This window comes from Kogia breviceps, chromosome 8 (assembly GCF_026419965.1).
Source record: "Kogia breviceps isolate mKogBre1 chromosome 8, mKogBre1 haplotype 1, whole genome shotgun sequence".
NCBI classification, from domain to species: Eukaryota; Metazoa; Chordata; class Mammalia; order Artiodactyla; family Physeteridae; genus Kogia; species Kogia breviceps.
Genome location: NC_081317.1, coordinates 10,074,079 through 10,091,338, shown reverse-complemented (window position 1 = coordinate 10,091,338; position 17,260 = coordinate 10,074,079). Strand labels below are relative to the sequence as shown.

The 17,260-nt window shown below is 39.0% G+C and overlaps 1 protein-coding gene across 14 annotated transcripts in view; it reads left to right on the top strand.

Annotated features, from left to right (window-relative positions):
• The window catches only part of GAPVD1 (GTPase activating protein and VPS9 domains 1), a 71,707-nt gene that overhangs the window by 525 nt on the left and 53,922 nt on the right, over nucleotides 1-17,260 (top strand). The window contains exons 2-3 of one of the 14 annotated variants that reach the window (XM_067040728.1): nucleotides 2,765-2,944; nucleotides 5,109-5,216. The exons of 9 other annotated variants lie outside the window; for them this stretch is intronic. The gene's annotated coding sequence lies outside the window, so the exon portion shown is untranslated. Of the gene's footprint in view, nucleotides 1-2,764; nucleotides 2,945-5,108; nucleotides 5,217-17,260 lie in introns of those variants that run through there. 4 more of the 14 variants (XM_067040731.1, XM_067040737.1, XM_067040729.1 and 1 more) reach the window with 4 other exon arrangements.

Genomic DNA, 17,260 nt, shown 5'->3' with positions numbered 1-17,260 from the left:
GGAGGAGGTGGAATGTCTTCTGAGTGCCGCTGGTGAAGATGTCTTGCTTCGGAGACTCTTGACAAGCTGGACTCACGGGTCGGGGAGCCCACCTACCAAAAACGTACACACCGTACTTGGCATCTTTCCACTTCCTGTTGGACGTCTGTAAGTGAGGAGCTGTTGGTTGCTTCTATCTCCTTTCCTTCAATTTCGCCTTTTATTGACTGGCAAAATTTAAATGGGTGCTGGATAGGCAAGTCATAGAAATAAACAGGTTTATATGTATACATCTGCGTAAAAACAGGGAGGAATGGTGGTATGTTCAGATGAGAGCTAGATCAAAGGAGAAATCAGTGTTTTTATTTTAAAATTTGTGGCAGAAATCAGTTTGAGCAAGGTTTTGAACTAGAAAGGATTTTTAATCTGGGATTCACCGGTTGGTGGATAGAAATCAGGGGCTCCTTGAACTAGAATGGGGATAAAATCACGTCTTTATTTTTATTATCTGATAACTGTATTATCATTTCCTTCAGTTATGAATGTAAGCAACAAACCTCAGTAGAATTAGCAATGCCTGTGACTTTGTCACCAATAAAAATTACAGATATTTTTGTGTCATGTTTAGTTTTTGCAGATATCTCAAAATATAATTTGTGATATACTCCAATAAACATTTTAAAAATGTCATTTATGCTCATAATTTTTTGAATTATGGTATTACTGAATCCACTGTTAGATTTTGTTGCTTAATGTGATAATAAAGGTGTACATATATTGCAATATCAGGGTTTTTTCATTGTTTTGTTAATATTCAGTATAATTAATTTTTTTAAATTGCATATATTTAATTATGCATTTAAAAGCAATCTGAGAAGGGGTTCATAGGCTTTACCAGACTACCAAAGAGACCCATGGCACAAAAAGATTAAGAATTCCTGAAGTAGAAATAAGTTTTGGGGATCTGTAAGTCTGCCTGGAAGAATATTTTTCTCATTAGATAAGAAAAAAGTCAAGGCAGATAGGACGATAGTGTAGATAAAAGAGGGAATTTTGTAATCAGGGAAGTAAGAGAAAAGATTTGACTGGGATCAGAGTAATAGTTTTGAAAGATAGAATAGACTACAGATATTTCTTTCAGGATACTGGGGAATCGGCAAAATAATCTGAGGAAGAAAGGGAAGTGAGTACTTTGCCCCTTAGATTTTTGTGTTAAGGCATCTCCTAGTTACAAGTGATTGAAGGGGTTGAGCTCTCCAAGCTCTTGTATAAGCCTGTGAAAGAAAATTTTAGCATGTGCTGGTTTTCTTTAAGTCATGTAGATAGTATGGCTTTTAAAGGGGTGAGGGTATTCTAATTTTTCTGCCTTTTTTTTTTTTTGGCTGTGCCCTGTGCGGATTGTGGGATCTTAGTTCCCCAACTAGGGATCGAACCCCAGCCTTGGCAGTGAATGCTCCGGACTGTCAGGGAAGTCCCCATCTATCCTTAAGTGAAAAACTGCAGGATCTCTCTTCAAGTATATTTTCCTGTTGCCATTCTTCTTTTCATATATGATAGAAAGTAAACGTGCAGATTATAGAGTTGAAGAGTTGCTAAGTCATTTTCTTGAAATTCCATTTTAAATTCTTGTAGTTCAGCTTCATTTTGGCATCAGACTTCTCACTGACAAATCACTTTTAACATTTTTTTCAGAATATTCGTGATTTGAAATTTGCACCTGTTTGTAAAGCACCTGTCAACATCTTGTGTGAGATTTTTTTTTCCTCTAAAATAATAGCAGTAATGAAAAACCACTACGGCAGACTATTTCTGGAAAAGATTAAGGGGAGGGTATGGAGAATTGAAGAAGAGTATTTTGTGAAACAGATATTGGTGCCGAAATAGTTTGTGTTGAATTAAACACACCGTATTACAAATCACTGCCTTGGAGAGGTCTTGCCTGACACTTTCTGGGTCCTTACACTGCCCCCTTGGTCATTCTTTTCCCCTGCCCCTTTATTTTATTTATAGCATATATCTGTCTGGCATCATATTATTTGTATATTTATTTTATACATAAAGGGTCAGGAAAATTTAGATTGGAGGTACTACTACTGAATGAGAGAGTGGGAGACTAGGGAGTGCTGTGTGGAGATGGCATTTGAACTGGACCTTCAGTCATAGATGTGATTAGCTATCGGGATATTGGAGAAGGGCTTCAGGTGCAGGGAACAACTTGAACAATGACAAGGATAAAGGAGTTTGTAAATGAAATAAACATCTAAGTCAGCTTGCCTCCCTCCCTCCATCCCTTCCTCCTTCTCTCCTTCCTTCTATCCATCCATCCATCCAGTGTGTTAGGTCTGTAAAAGGGAAAACGGGAGAAAAGATTATGTATAAAGGTGGCTTGGGACAAACAAAGGCTGAAAACTCTAGGCTCCCCAGGCGATAGTATGTGACCATTTGCCTCCAGGTGGATCGCTCCCTCCTAGAGCCCACAACAGTGAAATTGCTCACAGGGAACCTGAATTCTATATACTGAAGAACCAGAGAGGCAGCCTGGGGAAATGAAAAGAGTCTGGGCTCTGGAGTCAAATAAATCTAGTTTTGAATTCCTTGTTTGCTTCATGATAGCTGAATGATTATGCAGTAAGTTATTTGACTTTTCTAATTCTGTTTCCTCAGCTCTAAAATGGAGGTGATAAATAGCTATCACACAGGATTAACTTCAAAAATAATAATATCTGTAAAACCTCAGGAACATGGCTTTCACTCAGTAATTGGTAGTTATCTTTTGGTGTTCCAGCTTTCAACCTGGTTTCATCCTTTTCCACCTTCATACCACATCCCTGACTTTAAAACAAGTGCTACTCTTCTGGTGCCTTCCTGGCCACTGTCACAGCGTTGTCACTTCCCACTTCACCCAGTTGGCTCCACTGTGAGTTTGTGAGCAGCTTTCCAGTGATGGCACTTAGCAATTTACCAGGTGATGCTGCCTGATAATGGCATTCTGGAAACGGCAATAATATGTATTAACTTTTATTTGGTGAAACTAACAATACAAAATTTGCCACTCTTTAAACTTGATGTGCTTTAGTTTAAATTGGTTTATTTGGAAAAAGTACCCCTGATATTTGCAGAAAATTGAAGCAGGAATGTGGATATATTCCCATTTGTAAGATGTTTCACTTTTATTTATTATTATTATTTTCTTAGGAGTGAGTGTATTGGGGAGTTGGTTATACATTACAATTCTCCAAGATAAAGTGTGATTTTTTGCGGGGGGGCGGTAAAAGTCTGATATAAGTGGAATCCTTCTTACTTGCTTTGGAAAGACCAAAAAAATTAAAAAACTTTTTTTCTTAAATGATTAAATTTTCCCCTTCAACTTTATGGTTTTTTCACCCACACATTTCCTTCTCTGGAGTTAATTTTCTCTTAGGTAAGAAGGATTTCAGTTATGTATTTTTTTACATTTGAACTACCTAAACTTGTGTTTGCATAGAATTATTTGTGGCCTTAACTCTTTAATCCTAATCAAGATATTTTCATTTGTAAAGGAACTAGGATCAATACTTTCTGTATTGTGTACACATTTTAGATGAGACAATAAATTGTTTGATTTCTGGTTTTTAGAACTATGATAATTAACGTTTCCTTCTTTATGTTTACCTATATTTTCTGATTTTTTATGTATGTTTCCATATGTATTATGATTTTGTAAAAACATTTTCAGAAGGGTAGTTTTTCATTGTTTCTAAGCTGAAACCCAGTTTTGAACTCTGCAATGCAAAGGTCAGAAGAAGTGGTGAACATCTGTTGATACTTCAAGTTCTCATATTTAATATATATAAATGAACAGTTGAGCAAATGTTTAAAAAAAAATACAGACTTCTGAAGGGTCTCTATAATGTATTTTTTCTTTTTTTTTAAGTTTGAAGATGAACCAGATAATTGATAAGTACTTATACCTGAAAGGAAAGTATAACTTAATATTAATGCTGTAATTAAATTATGTATATTAAGCCAAAATTATCTTCATATTCACCTTTTTTGTCAGCCATTTTAAAAAGATAAGGCTCTACATAAAACAAATGAAATATTGCCATTTGCAGCAACATGAGTGGACATAGAGAATATTGTACTTAGTGAAGTAAGTCAGAGAAAGACAAATATATGATATCCCTTATATGTGGAATCTAAAAATAATGCAAATGACTATTTTCAAAACAGAAGCAGACTTACAAATATAGAAAACAAATCTATGCTGACCAAAGGGGAAAGGGGGTGGGGGGATAAATTAGGAGTATGGGATTAACAGATACAAACTCCTATACATAAAATAGATAAGCAACAAGGATTTACTGTATAGCACAGGGAATGATAGTCAATATCTTATAATAACCTATAATGGAAAATAATCTGAAAAAAAGATTTATATATCTAAATCACTTTGCTGTACACCTGAAACTAACACAATATTGTAAATCAACTATACTTCAATAAAAAGAAAAGAAAAAAATATAAGGCTTTAAACATACTGTAACTGTAAAAACAGGCAAGATGTCTGTTCATTAATCTAAGATGTCTGTCTGAAAAGACGCTTGCTTGGTCTTGCTCCCATGTAATGCCTGTACACCCACGCTGGAGACTAGTGGGAAGCATGTCGTCAAACATGCTCAGTTCTTCTTTTTTTTTTCCCCTTACCTAATTTATGTTTTCAATTTATTTTCTGTGAATTTTTGAAAGGATTAATATTGGAAAATTTAAAAGACAGAAATTTAGTTGGGATATTAGCCTATTTCCTTTTTTTCAGGATCAGAACCAACTTATCTTCCCAAGCAACATAAATTTTATCCAAATACATCTATTTTAAAAGTTTTTAGGACTTAGGCTAAAGTCATCTATTTTTAACCCACTCTGAACTGTCTCCTTTCATTTTCTAATGCAGAACTCTGACCTATTTCTTGATTTTACTTTCACTGTTTATAAATCCTGACTACCTGACAAAAATACATGAGGTCTAAAAGTCATAGCACTTAAGGCAGAATTGCAAAATGTTTACAAATATGGATTTCTATGTCAGAAAAGCTTAGGAAAGAATAGTTTAATTCTTTTCACAGACTTTATTTCATCTTTACCTCCTTTAGGACCAAGGAATCTAACTTCGATTTCTCTAAAATAAAGTGCCTTTTAATATCTAATTATTCAAGGGTGTGGTGGGCCAACTTGGATTCTGATAGAACGTAACTTATTAAGTAAGTCTCCCTCTGAGTAAGTTTCTTTTCCATCATTCCAAAACATCATAATAATAGTAATGACAGTAATTGCTAAAATTTATTGACTTCTATTTATTTTTGAAAAGCTACTTAACTAACAAGATTTTCTTCTTTTTTTTTTTGTTCTGGAAGGTTCCTTTTAGGTAGAACACAGTGATAATAATGCTATTTGAAGTTTGATAATAAATATTTGTAATTTTATGAAGTACCATTCTGGTAAATGTGATGACATAGACATGTCAGTCTGCTGTTTACATGCTTTCCTTAAATTTGAGGGTGTACCCTTGGATCTTGAAACAGGCTTTACCAGTATTACAGCTCAGCAAAAATGCAGCTGAAGCTCAAAGTTCTCTTTCTGCTCTTCTGTTTGGTAGTTTTGTACACCCACTGTATTTTTGGAAGAAGCTAAGTTTATGCTGGGGACCAAAGCTTCCTCAAAGCATGTGGGTGGTGAAATCTTCCTCTCAAGAGTTCTAAGGGTTTTAGGTTTTTTTTTAACTATTTGGTTTATCTTGATCTCCAGATTTATATATGTCTTAGTGAGATGTCATTAGAGATTGTTGAATAAGAGGAAATTAGATTTGGTGGTATATAACTTAAGACTAATAAAATTAATGAAGGTTTAAATAATTATGAAAGTTCCTGATATGCATTTCCAGATTAGGTGGATATTTTTGTGTTATTTCCCCTTTGGGGAAAAAAAGGATATAATTTTAATATCATTGCAGTTCTTGTTGGTGTGTAGCATGTTATTGTTGAGTTATACCTAGAAATTAAGTACTGTGTCCTTCTTGTTGGACTTGAAAATTTCACATTTTTTATTATTCACAGAATTTGTCTGGTCTTGAGTGTTTAAGTAATTGTACTAGCAGATCTTTCAGCAGGGGAGCTCTTAGTGCCAAATTTTTATTATGTTTTCCTTTTTAAAAAAATTTAAATTACTAAAGTAGTCAATGTTCTTTGTTACAAAAAGAACAACTAAAAACAATGCAAAAATGAAAGCTTTTTTCCCCTGCATGTATATGCATATGCTATATGATTTGGATTATTTTCTTTTTTCCTCCCAAATTATAGTTAACACTTGTTCTTGCTAAGTGCTTTACATAATGTTAACCTCTTAAACCCTCACAAACTTATGAACATACGTTAGGAAGTAAGCTTCAATTTTACATCCATTTGCAGATGAAGAAACCAAGGCAAGGAGAAGTAATTAGCCAAAGGTTGCTTAGCTGGTGAGCAGCAAAACTGAGATTTGAGCTCAGGTAGTCTTGCTCTGGGGTTTGTGTTTTAACGCCTGTACTGCCTCTGGGATCTTACCATGCATATCGTTTTGCAGTTTGCTTTCTTCACTTAGTGGTACATGGTAGATACCTTTCCATGTACCTCTACCTCCTTCTTAATAATTACATAGTATTCCGTGGTAGGGGTGTACCATAAATTATTTAATGTCTTTCAAACTTAATCTTGTTTAACAGTCCCATTAGTAATGATTTCAAGTCATATTTTAAAAAGCCAAGGTTTTTGAATGGAATAGTGAGATTACGTTAGTATTTACTAAGTAATGCATATTAGCTGTCCAAGTGTTTTGATATTCTGTCACTTGTGTGGTCTGATAAAATCTGAGCTTAATCCACAAGCCATTTATTATGAATGAACTTCATTTTTTTTGTGGTTTGTCTTTTTCAGTTATGGAAAATTAATTAATGTATTGGGGGTAAAATTGACAGCTGTATTTTATTTATTCACTTTTGGTAGGGTCTGGAGTTTTGCTGTCAACAAGAAGTCTTGTACTGTTTTAACAGATACAAACTAAATGACTTTAGCCTAAGTCCTAAAAACTTTAAAAATAGATGTATTTGGATAAAATTTATGTTGTTGCAGAAGGTGCTGAGTTTGAGACTTTAGAGTGCTATACTCAGAACTCTGTTAGTACATTTACATCTTTTTGTAAATGTTTATTTATTTATATATATATATGTATTTTTTTTTTTGGCTGCATTGGGTTGGGTCTTTGTTGCTGTGTGCGGGCTTTCTCTAGTTGTGGTGAGCAGGGGCTACTCATCGTCGCAGTGCACAGGCTTCTCGTTGCTGTGGCTTCTGTGTTGTTTTGGAGCACGGGCTCTAGGTGCACAGGCTTCAGTAGTTGTGGCTTGCAGGCTCCAGATGCGCAGGCTCAGTAGTTTTGGCTCACGGGCTTAGTTGCTCCGCGGCATGTGGGATCTTCCCGGACCAGGGCTCAAACCTGTGTCCCCTGCATTGGCAGGCAGATTCTCAACCACTGCGCCACCAGGGAAGCCCTAATTTCACTTTTAATAAGCCTTTTTCAAGTGTAGGTTTCATCATGTTAGCAAGTTGTCTGTCTCACCTCTTTAGTTATGACTGATATTTCCCACTTATTTTCATGGAAAGGTTCGTTTTGGTCACTTCTGTCATGTGATGGACATGGACTGTGTCTCATTGCGTCCTAGTGAAATGGTAAAAATTACCCCACCTCTTTTTTTGGGTGGGTGGTGCCTGCGCCGCACGGCTTGTGGGATCTTAGTTCCCTGACCGGGGATTGAAGCTGGGCCCTCTGCAGTGAAAGAACCGAGTCCTAACCACTGGACTGCCAGGGAATTCCTTACCTTATCTCTTTTTAAAAAAAAAATTATTTATTTTTATTTTATCTTTGGCTGCATCGGGTCTTAGTTGTGGCACATGAGATCTTTTTTAGAGAATTAATTAATTAATTTTTAAATTTTTGGCTGCTTTGGGTCTTCACTGCTGCGTGCGGGCTTTCTCTAGTTGTGGCGAGCAGGGTCTACTCTTCGTTGCAGTGCACGGGCTTCTCATTGCGGTGGCTTCTTTTGTTGTGGAGCTCGGGCTCTAGGCACAGGGGCTTCAGTAGTTGTGGCTCGCAGGCTGTAGAGCACAGGCTCAGTAGTTGTGGTGCATGGGGTTAGTTGCTCCACAGCATGTGGGATCTTCCCAGACCAGGGATCAAACCGATGTCCCCAGCGTTGGCAGGCGGATTCTTAACCACTGTGCCACCAGGGAAGTCCCTTGGGATGCTTTTAATTAGAAATTTTCATCAAAGAAAATATGAAACATGATTCTCATTCCATAAAACATTTGAAATAATTTCCCCCTACTTTAGAGTCCTTCTTTTGAGCCACAGGGGTTTGTTCAGGCATAGTTGCTAACATTTATAATATGTGTATCCTCCTTGGAACTTGTAATGTATTTTCTAATTCACGCATTTCACCTTATCAGGTTGTGCTTCCTCTCCATGCTCTGTAGTACAGTGGGTATGCTTGCTTATCAGCAGTTGACAGACTTTTTCTGTAAAAGGCCAGCTAGTAAATATTTTAGGCTTTGTGGGCCATATGGACTCTGGAGGACTATGGCAACTATCTAGCTATGCAGCATGAGAACAGCCACAGATAATACATAAACAAAGGGGCATGACTGTGTTCCAGTAAAACTTTATTTATACACGTAGGCAACTGGTTGAGTTTGGCCCACAGGCTGTAGTTTGCCAGCCTCTATGCTGTTGTTGGAAGGATACAAAAACCCCATGTGCTTCACTCCTTCAACTAAAATCTCCCTGCTGGGCTCTCAGTGATAAGTCTTCATAACATGAGTTGAAAAGCTTAAAATCTGACTTGACATGTATGGGTATAATTGCTTTTATTTATTTATTTATTTATTTTTCTTTTTCTTCATAGGCTCTAGGCACACGGGCCTCAGTAGTTGTGGCACACAGGCTCAGTAGTTGTGGCGTACAGGCTTAGTTGCTCCGCGGCATGTGGGATCTTCCTGGACCAGGGCTTGAACCTGTGTCCCCTGCATTGGCAGGCAGATTCCCAACCACTGTGCCACCATGGAAGTCCCTGCTTTTATTTTTGTAGAAAATGTGGCAAATGCAAGTGAGCTTTTATAGAATTTTATAGAATTTCAAAGTCCAATTTTTGACCACTCCAAAAAGAAATTATCTAACTTGGAGAATGCTGGCAAATTTCAGGGGAAAAAAAAATTCTATTATTGTGAAATGTGCCTAATGTTAATTTAAAAATCCTTTGATTTTACTTATGTTCTTTTTCTCAGAGCACCTTGTGACAATGCAGTTAGCAAAGATATGTGAGAACTTCTTGTGTTTGGCCGTGGTATTGGGGGTTGGGGATACATAGATGTAAGAGATGTTCTCATCCTTTGAGGGCACCCTTCATTCTTGCTGGAAGGACAAGATATAGACACTAAAGATGAAAAGAGGGAATTCCCTGTTGGTCCAGTGGTTAGGACTTGGCGCTTTCACTGCTGAGGGCCTGGGTTCAGTCTCTGGTTGGGGAACTAAGATCCTGCAAGCCGAACACCTTGGCCAAAAAAAAAAAAAAAAAAGATAAAAATAAAAATTAACAGTTCCAATTTAATGGTATGGATAAGCACTGCTTTAAGAGTTCAGAGTTGGGATTTACCACTGGGGGCAGACCATATGGTTGGGAAGGAAGGTTTTATTGAGCCAGGCCTTGGAAATTAGAAGGAGCAAATAAGGTGATGTAAATATAAACATGAAGGTGAATTAAAAATAAAAATGAGGGCTTCCCTGGTGGCGCAGTGGTTGAGAGTCCGCCTGCTGATGCAGGGGACACGGGTTCGTGCCCCGGTCCGGGAGGATCCCACATGCCGCGGAGCGGCTGGGCCTGTGGGCCATGGCTGCTGAGCACGTCTGGAGCCTGTGCTCCGCAGCGGGAGGGTCCACAACAGTGAGAGGCAAGCATACCACCAAAAAAAAAAAAAAAAAGGCAGATTTGCTGGAACAGGAGGGTTCATATAGGGAAATAGTGTGAGATAGGACTGGAGGTGAGGGTTAAGGCAAGTTTGGCCCTTAAACATTAGGTTAAGGAGTTTGGAAATTATCCGCTAAGAAGTAAGGAATAAATGTAAATTTTGAGCACTTTTGTTTTTCCTTTAAGTCTTTCATGAAACTTCCACATAGTATATTTAATGTTTTCAGTACGGTGTGCTTAATTTAATTAGCATCTATTGATAATTTCATAGTGTTTACCTCTTCTTTTCCTGTCCATCAAAGACTACACCTCTGTTCCTCCTGTGTTATTTGTACCTCTGCTTATGATGTTTCTAACGTGAATAGGTTGGGCTTCCCTGGTGGCGCAGTGGTTAAGAAGCCACCTGCCAGTGCATGGGACACAGGTTCGAGCCCTGGTCCGGGAAGATCCCACATGCCGCAGAGCAACTAAGCCTGTGCGCTGCAACTACTGAGCCTGCACTCTAGAGCGCGTGAGCCACAAATACCGAGCCTGAGTGCCACAACTACTCAAGCCCGCGTGCCTAGAGCCCATACTCCACAACAAGAGAAGGCACTGCGATGAGACAGCCGTGCACCACAGTGAAGAGTAGCCCCCTATTCCCACAACTAGAGAAAGCCTGTGTGCAGCAGCGAAGACCCAGTGCAGGCAAAAATAAATAAATAAACATTTGTTTTAAAAAAAGAAAAAAAAAGAAAAGAACGTGAATAGGTGATTGAAATACCTCTTTTTCATTCATATATTCATTCAGCAAATGTGTACTACTGAATGCTCATGATGTGACGGGTTCTGTTCTAGTCAATGTGAATAGAGCAGGGAAGAAATTAGGCAAAAATCCCTCTTCTTAGGGAGTTTACATTTTCTTGGGGAGATGGACAGTACATAAGATAAATAGGTGAAATGTATAACACGACTAGTGCTAACAAGAAAAACTAAAGCAGGGAGAGGTAGTATGTGTGTGTGGCAGGGCAGGGGTTGGAATTTTAGGTAGGGTGACCAAGAAAGACCTCATTGAAGAAGATGACTCTTGATAAGACCCAAAGGAGGTGAGAGACCTGGGTGGTGAGCAAGTACAAGGGTACTAGGGTGCAAGTATACCTGGCATGTTGGAGAATATGGCTGGAGCAGAGTGAATGAGGGATCTGGTAAGAGAGTGGTCGTATGTCCTTGTTTATGTCTCTTGTCTCGATGAAATTATTAATAGTGTCCGCTTTCATTCTCAGTAGTGTCCTAGTTTGGATGGTAAGTTGTATGGTCTTCTGGTAATAGGAGGTGAGGTCAGAGAGGTAGGAGGGATGGAGGCAGACCATGGAAAGCCAAGAAAAGAATCTTTTGGAGGATTTTGAGCACAGGAGTGATGTGATTTGACTTAGGATTTCACAGGCTCGCTCTGGCTGCTGTGTTGAGAGTAGGCTGAGAGCAAAGACTGAAGCAGGGAGCCTGAGGAAAATCTCTTCTGATGCTTCAGTTTCCTCAGTGAAGTAGGAAGCAAGGAGCTGAGAATAAGGAGAGGGGAAGAGGCTGGAGATTTGAGGAGAGATGGTGGTATGAATTAATTGCCTGGGAGAGTGGAGAAGTGATGGATGGACTGGGGAAGTAATAGTGTGTGTATCATGCACCAGTAAGGGCTTGTGTAGGGTTTGTGATCATGAGTTTAAAGTGATATTTATCATGGTTGTGTGTTTTGGTTTTCTCATACACAGGTATAAATTAGGAGTAGGCAGAACATTTTTTTTTTCTTTAAGATTTTTGGATATGGACCATTTTTTTAAAGTCTTTATTGAATTTGTTACAATATTACTTCTGTTTTATGTTTTGGTTCTTTGGCCCTGAGGCCTGTGGGATTTAGGCTCCCCAACCAGGGATCGAACCCACACCCCCTGCATTGGAGGGCGAAGTCTTAACCACTGGATCGCCAGGGAAGTCCCACATTGGATTGAACTGGGATTGAGATGTAGTCGAGTGAGGGGGCAAATTGAGAGTATGTTCAGCCAGTGATCATAATGATTGACCATGGGGTTTATGCTAGCTGGGTAAGGAGGGAAGCAGAGACAGGAAGAGAGTGAAGATTAGCAAAAAAGGTGGTAGGATTAATGGCTTGAAAGTCTTGGTAGGGTCAAATGATCATTGGAGTTTGGGGGTGTTGAAGGAAGGAGAGAGACTATAGTATATGACGGCAACAGGGGTGGGTAGTAGGTCATATAGTCTAATGAACTTGATTAAAGAAAGAAAATTTAGCAAGTTATCTAGTGTTCTGGGTTTATTTAAAATATCTTTTAAAAAATATTTATTTATTTATTTATTTATTTTGGCTGTGCTGGGCCTCAGTTGTAGCACATGGGATCTTCATTGTGGCATTTGGACTTCTTAGTTGTGGCATGCATGCGGGATCTAGCTCCCCCACCAGGGATCAAACCCAGGCCCCCTGCATTGAGAGTGCAGAGTCTTACCCACTGGACCACCAGGGAAGTCCCCTTATGTAAAATATCTTTACAAAAATGTCTTTGAAGACATTTGGGGCCACTGAAGGGTTTAGAAGGTGAGTTCTTACATAGATCAGGTAGAGCATTACTTTCATGTGTTGATTTTTTTAAGTGAAGCTATATTTGAAGGTTTTAATTTCTGAATTGCATAAATTGGTTCATATTTTGCTATGTCACAGGGAACATTTTATGCATCCTATCTTGAACAGTATTTTGGCTTTAATTAGACTGTGAACTCCTTGAGATTAGGGGACCTGGGTAGGTTCCAACAAAAGTCAATAATGTATTGTTGAATTAAATTGTATTAAGGCAACAAGAAGGATACAGTTTGAGAATTTCTAAAGGATTTTCCTCTATCATTTTATAATGGAAAAATTCTAACTTACAGAAACTGTTGAAGGGTAGTACAGTGATCACCATATACCCACCAACCAGATTCAACAGTGGTTTACATTTTGCTGCATTTAAAAAATCTTTTAGTTTTTTTGAGCCATGTACAAGTGAGTTCCAGACATCCTAACAATTTACTTCTATGTACTTGAATGTGCACCTCTTAAAAATAATTCACCTGTGTAACCACACGATTTCTGAGTCATTCTTGTAGAGATCAGGACTATAATAATAGTGTACTGGCTCTATCACCTCTCACCCCTGTGGCCTTATGTAAGTTATGTAATACCCCTGAGCCTCAGTTTCTTTTGTGGCAAAGTACCTGTCTCAGAGGGATGTTATGAAGATTAAGTGTGTAAAGTTCTTAGAACCATACCAGGCACAATTTTCAGTTTATAAAGTGTTTTCTCATATGATACGAAATTGTGGTGAATAACACCACCCCCAACCCTTGTCACCATAGTTGGAAACTTCTACCTTACCTTCCCCTTGTGTAGGTATCAGCAAATCTTGTATTTTCTATCTCCAGTATCTCTCAGATTTGTCCTGTTCTTTCCATTGCCACTGCAACATTTCTTTGTTTGTTTTTAACATCTTTATTGGAGTATAATTGCTTTACAGTGGTGTGTTAGTTTCTGCTTTATAACAAAGTGAGTCAGTTATACATATACATATATCCCCATATCTCTTCCCTCTTGTGTCTCCCTCCCTATCCCACCCCTCTAGGTGGTCACAAAGCACCGAGCTGATCTCCCTGTGCTATGCGGCTGCTTCCCACTAGCTATCTATTTTACATTTGGTAGTGTATATATTTTACATTTGGTAGTGTATATATGTCCATGCCACTCTCTCACTTCCCCCCCTCCCCGTGTCTTCAAGTCCATTCTCTAGTAGATCTGCGTCTTTATTCCTGTCTTGCCCCTAGGTTCTTCATGACCTTTTTTTTTTTTTTTTTTTTTTTTTAAGATTCCATATATATGTTAGCATACGGTATTTGTTTTTCTCTTCCTGACTTACTTCACTCTGTATGACAGACTCTAGGTCCATCCACCTCACTACAAATAACTCAATTTCATTCTTTTTATGGCTGAGTAAATATTCCATTGTATATATGTGCCACATCTTTATCCATTCATCTGTCGATGGACACTTAGGTTGCTTCCATGTCCTGGCTATTGTAAATAGAGCTGCAATGAACATTGTGGTGCATGACTCTTTTTGAATTATAGTTTTCTCAGGGTATATACACAGTAGTGGGATTGCTGGGTCATATGGTAGTTCTATTTTTAGTTTTTTAAGGAATGTCCATACTGTTCTCCATAGTGGCTGTATCAATTTACATTCCTACCAACAGTGCAAGAGGGTTCCCTTTTCTCCACACTCTCTCCAGCATTTATTGTTTGTAGATTTTTTTGATGATGGCCATTCTGACCTGTGTGAGGTGATATCTCATTGTAGTTTTGATTTGCATTTCTCTAATGATTAATGATGTTGAGCATTCTTTCATGTGTTTGTTGGCAATCTGTGTATCTTCTTTGGAGAAATGTCTATTTAGGTCTTCTGCCCATTTTTGGATAGGGTTGTTTGTTTTTTGATATTGAGCTGCATGAGCTGCTTGTAAATTTTGGAGATTAATCCTTTGTCAGTTGCTTCATTTGCAAATGTTTTCTACCATACTGAAGGTTGTCTTTTCGTCTTGTTTATGGTTTCCTTTGCTGTGCAAGAGCTTTGAAGTTTCACTAGGTCCCATTTGTTTATTTTTGTTTTTATTTCCATTTCTCTAGGAGGTGGGTCAAAAAGGATCTTGTTGTGATTTATGTTTTAGAGTGTTCTGCCTGTGCTTTCCTCTGAGTTTGATAATGTCTGGCCTTACATTTAGGTCTTTAATCCCTTTTGAGTTTATTTTTGTGTGTGGTGTTAGGGAGTGTTCTAATTTCATTCTTTTACATGTCCAGTTTTCCCAGCACCACTTATTGAAAAGGCTGTCTTTTCTCCATTGTATAGTCTTGCCTCCTTTATCAAAGGTAAGGTGACCATATGTGCATGGGTTTATCTCTGGGCTTTCTGTCCTGTTCCATTGATCTATATTTCTGTTTTTGTGCCAGTACCATACTGTCTTGATTACTGTAGCTTTGTAGTATAGTCTGAAGTCAGGAAGGCTGATTTCTCCAGCTCCGTTTTTCTTTCTCAAGATTGCTTTGGCTATTCAGGGTCTTTTGTGTTTCCATACAAATTGTGAATTTTTTTGTTCTATTTCTGTGAAAAATGCCAGTGGTTCTTGCCTATCAACAATTTCGTAGTCTTTCTTCATCTAGTTCCATCCAAACCACCTCATCTTTTTCTTTACTGCCAAAGTTTATGTTCTCAAATGTAAATTTAATCATGTTAATCCGTTTAAACTCTTTTCCCATCTCCTACAGTGCAAAGTCCCAGTTTCTTTTTTTTAATTAATTAATTTATTTATTTATGGCCGTGTTAGGTCTTCGTTGCTGTGCGCGGGCTTCCTCTAGTTGCAGCGAGCGGGGGCTACTCTTCGTTGTGGTGCGCGGGTTTCTAATTGCGGTGGCTTGTTGCGGAGCATGGGCTCTAGGCATGCGGGCTTCAGTAGTTGTGGCTCATGGGTGGGCTCTAGAGCGCAGGCTCAGTAGTTGTGCAGCACGGGCTTAGTTGATCCACGGCATGTGGGATCTTCCCAGACCAGGGATCTAACCCATGTCCCCTGCATTGGCAGGCGGATTCTTAACTGCTGTGCCATCAGGGAAGTCCAGTCCCAGTTTCTTAACACTGGCTTCTTTGTACCTTTGGTCTCTGTAGCCTTATCTCATTATACATTTCCTCCCCTACCCCCTGCCTCACTCTTAACACACACAACACATGCCCCCAAACCGTAGCAAGCCATGTGTAGTTCTCTGAATATACTGTGTCACACACTTCTGTGCCTTTGCTTGATTGGCTGCCTGTATCTAGAAGTCTACCCCTACCCATTATCTTCTTTATGTCTGGCAAATACTTATCCCCCACCGCCCATACTTGTCTTTTAATACTAGGCACGGTACCTAACTCCTCAGTCATTCCTTCTCTTTTGTCTGTACTCTACGTTGTACAGCCTTCATTCAGCCATAGCATTATACCCATAACATTTTGGGGCAGCCATTTGCTTGCATGTCTGCCTTGTTCTATTAGATTAGGAAGTCCTTGAGGACACATACTAGATTTTATCCTTTTTTTGTATCCCTAGTACCTAATATGTTGCTCATGCCAGGCACAAAATAAATGTAGATACTGTGTCCACATTATATGGATGAAAAAACCCCTGAGGTTCATAGAATATGCATTATATACCCAAGGTAACAGAACTACTTAATGAAGCATACAGATCTTTTTTTAAAAGATTTTTTGATGTGAACCATTTTTAAAGTCTTTATTGAATTTGTTACAGTATTGCTTCTGTTTTATGTTTTGGGGTTTTGGCTGTGAGGCATGTGGGATCTTAGCTCTCTGACCAGGGATCAAACCTGCACCCCCTGCACTGGACCACCAGGGAAGTCCCCAAAGCATACAGTTCTGTAAGAGCCATTTCAGTACTATTTTCATTAACTATAATATTTCCCATAGTTACAACCATTTGTTCAGTGATTCTGTTCTTAGTCTGTGGATTTAGAGCCCCCTAGAGGATGTTAGAATTCCCTCATGGAAGTCTGCAAAGTCATATGTGTTTTCTTCAGGCTGAGTTAATAAGATTATATATGTATGTATGGCACCAATTTTTTGAATGTACCCAGATGCTTTTGTTAGTTAATAGTGAATCATCTTGGTGAAGTAGACATATTTAAACCTTTTGAGAGGAAAGCACTCTGAGGGTTTTAATACAGGAGACTTGGAATAATAGCTTTTCATAGTTTGCTAGGGAATTGATAAGGTACAAGAAAGTTTTTTGTTTTTGTTTTTGTTTTTTTTTTCGGTACGCGGGCCTCTTACTGTTGTGGCCTCTCCCGTTGCGGAGCACAGGCTCCGGACGCACAGGCTCAGCGGCCATGGCTCACGGGCCCAGCCACTCTGCAGCACGTGGGATCTTCCTGGACCGGGGCACGAACCCGTGTCCCCTGAATTGGCAGGTGGACTCTCAACCACTGCTCCACCAGGGAAGCCCAAGAAAGTTTTTTTTTTTTTTTTTTTTTTGCGGTACGCGGGCCTCTCACTGTTGTGGCCTCTCCCGTTGCGGAGCACAGGCTCTGGACGCGCAGGCTCAGCGGCCATGGCTCACGGGCCCAGCCGCTCCGCGGCATGTGGGATCTTCCCGGACCAGGGCACGAATCCGCGTCCCCTGCATCGGCAGGCGGACTCT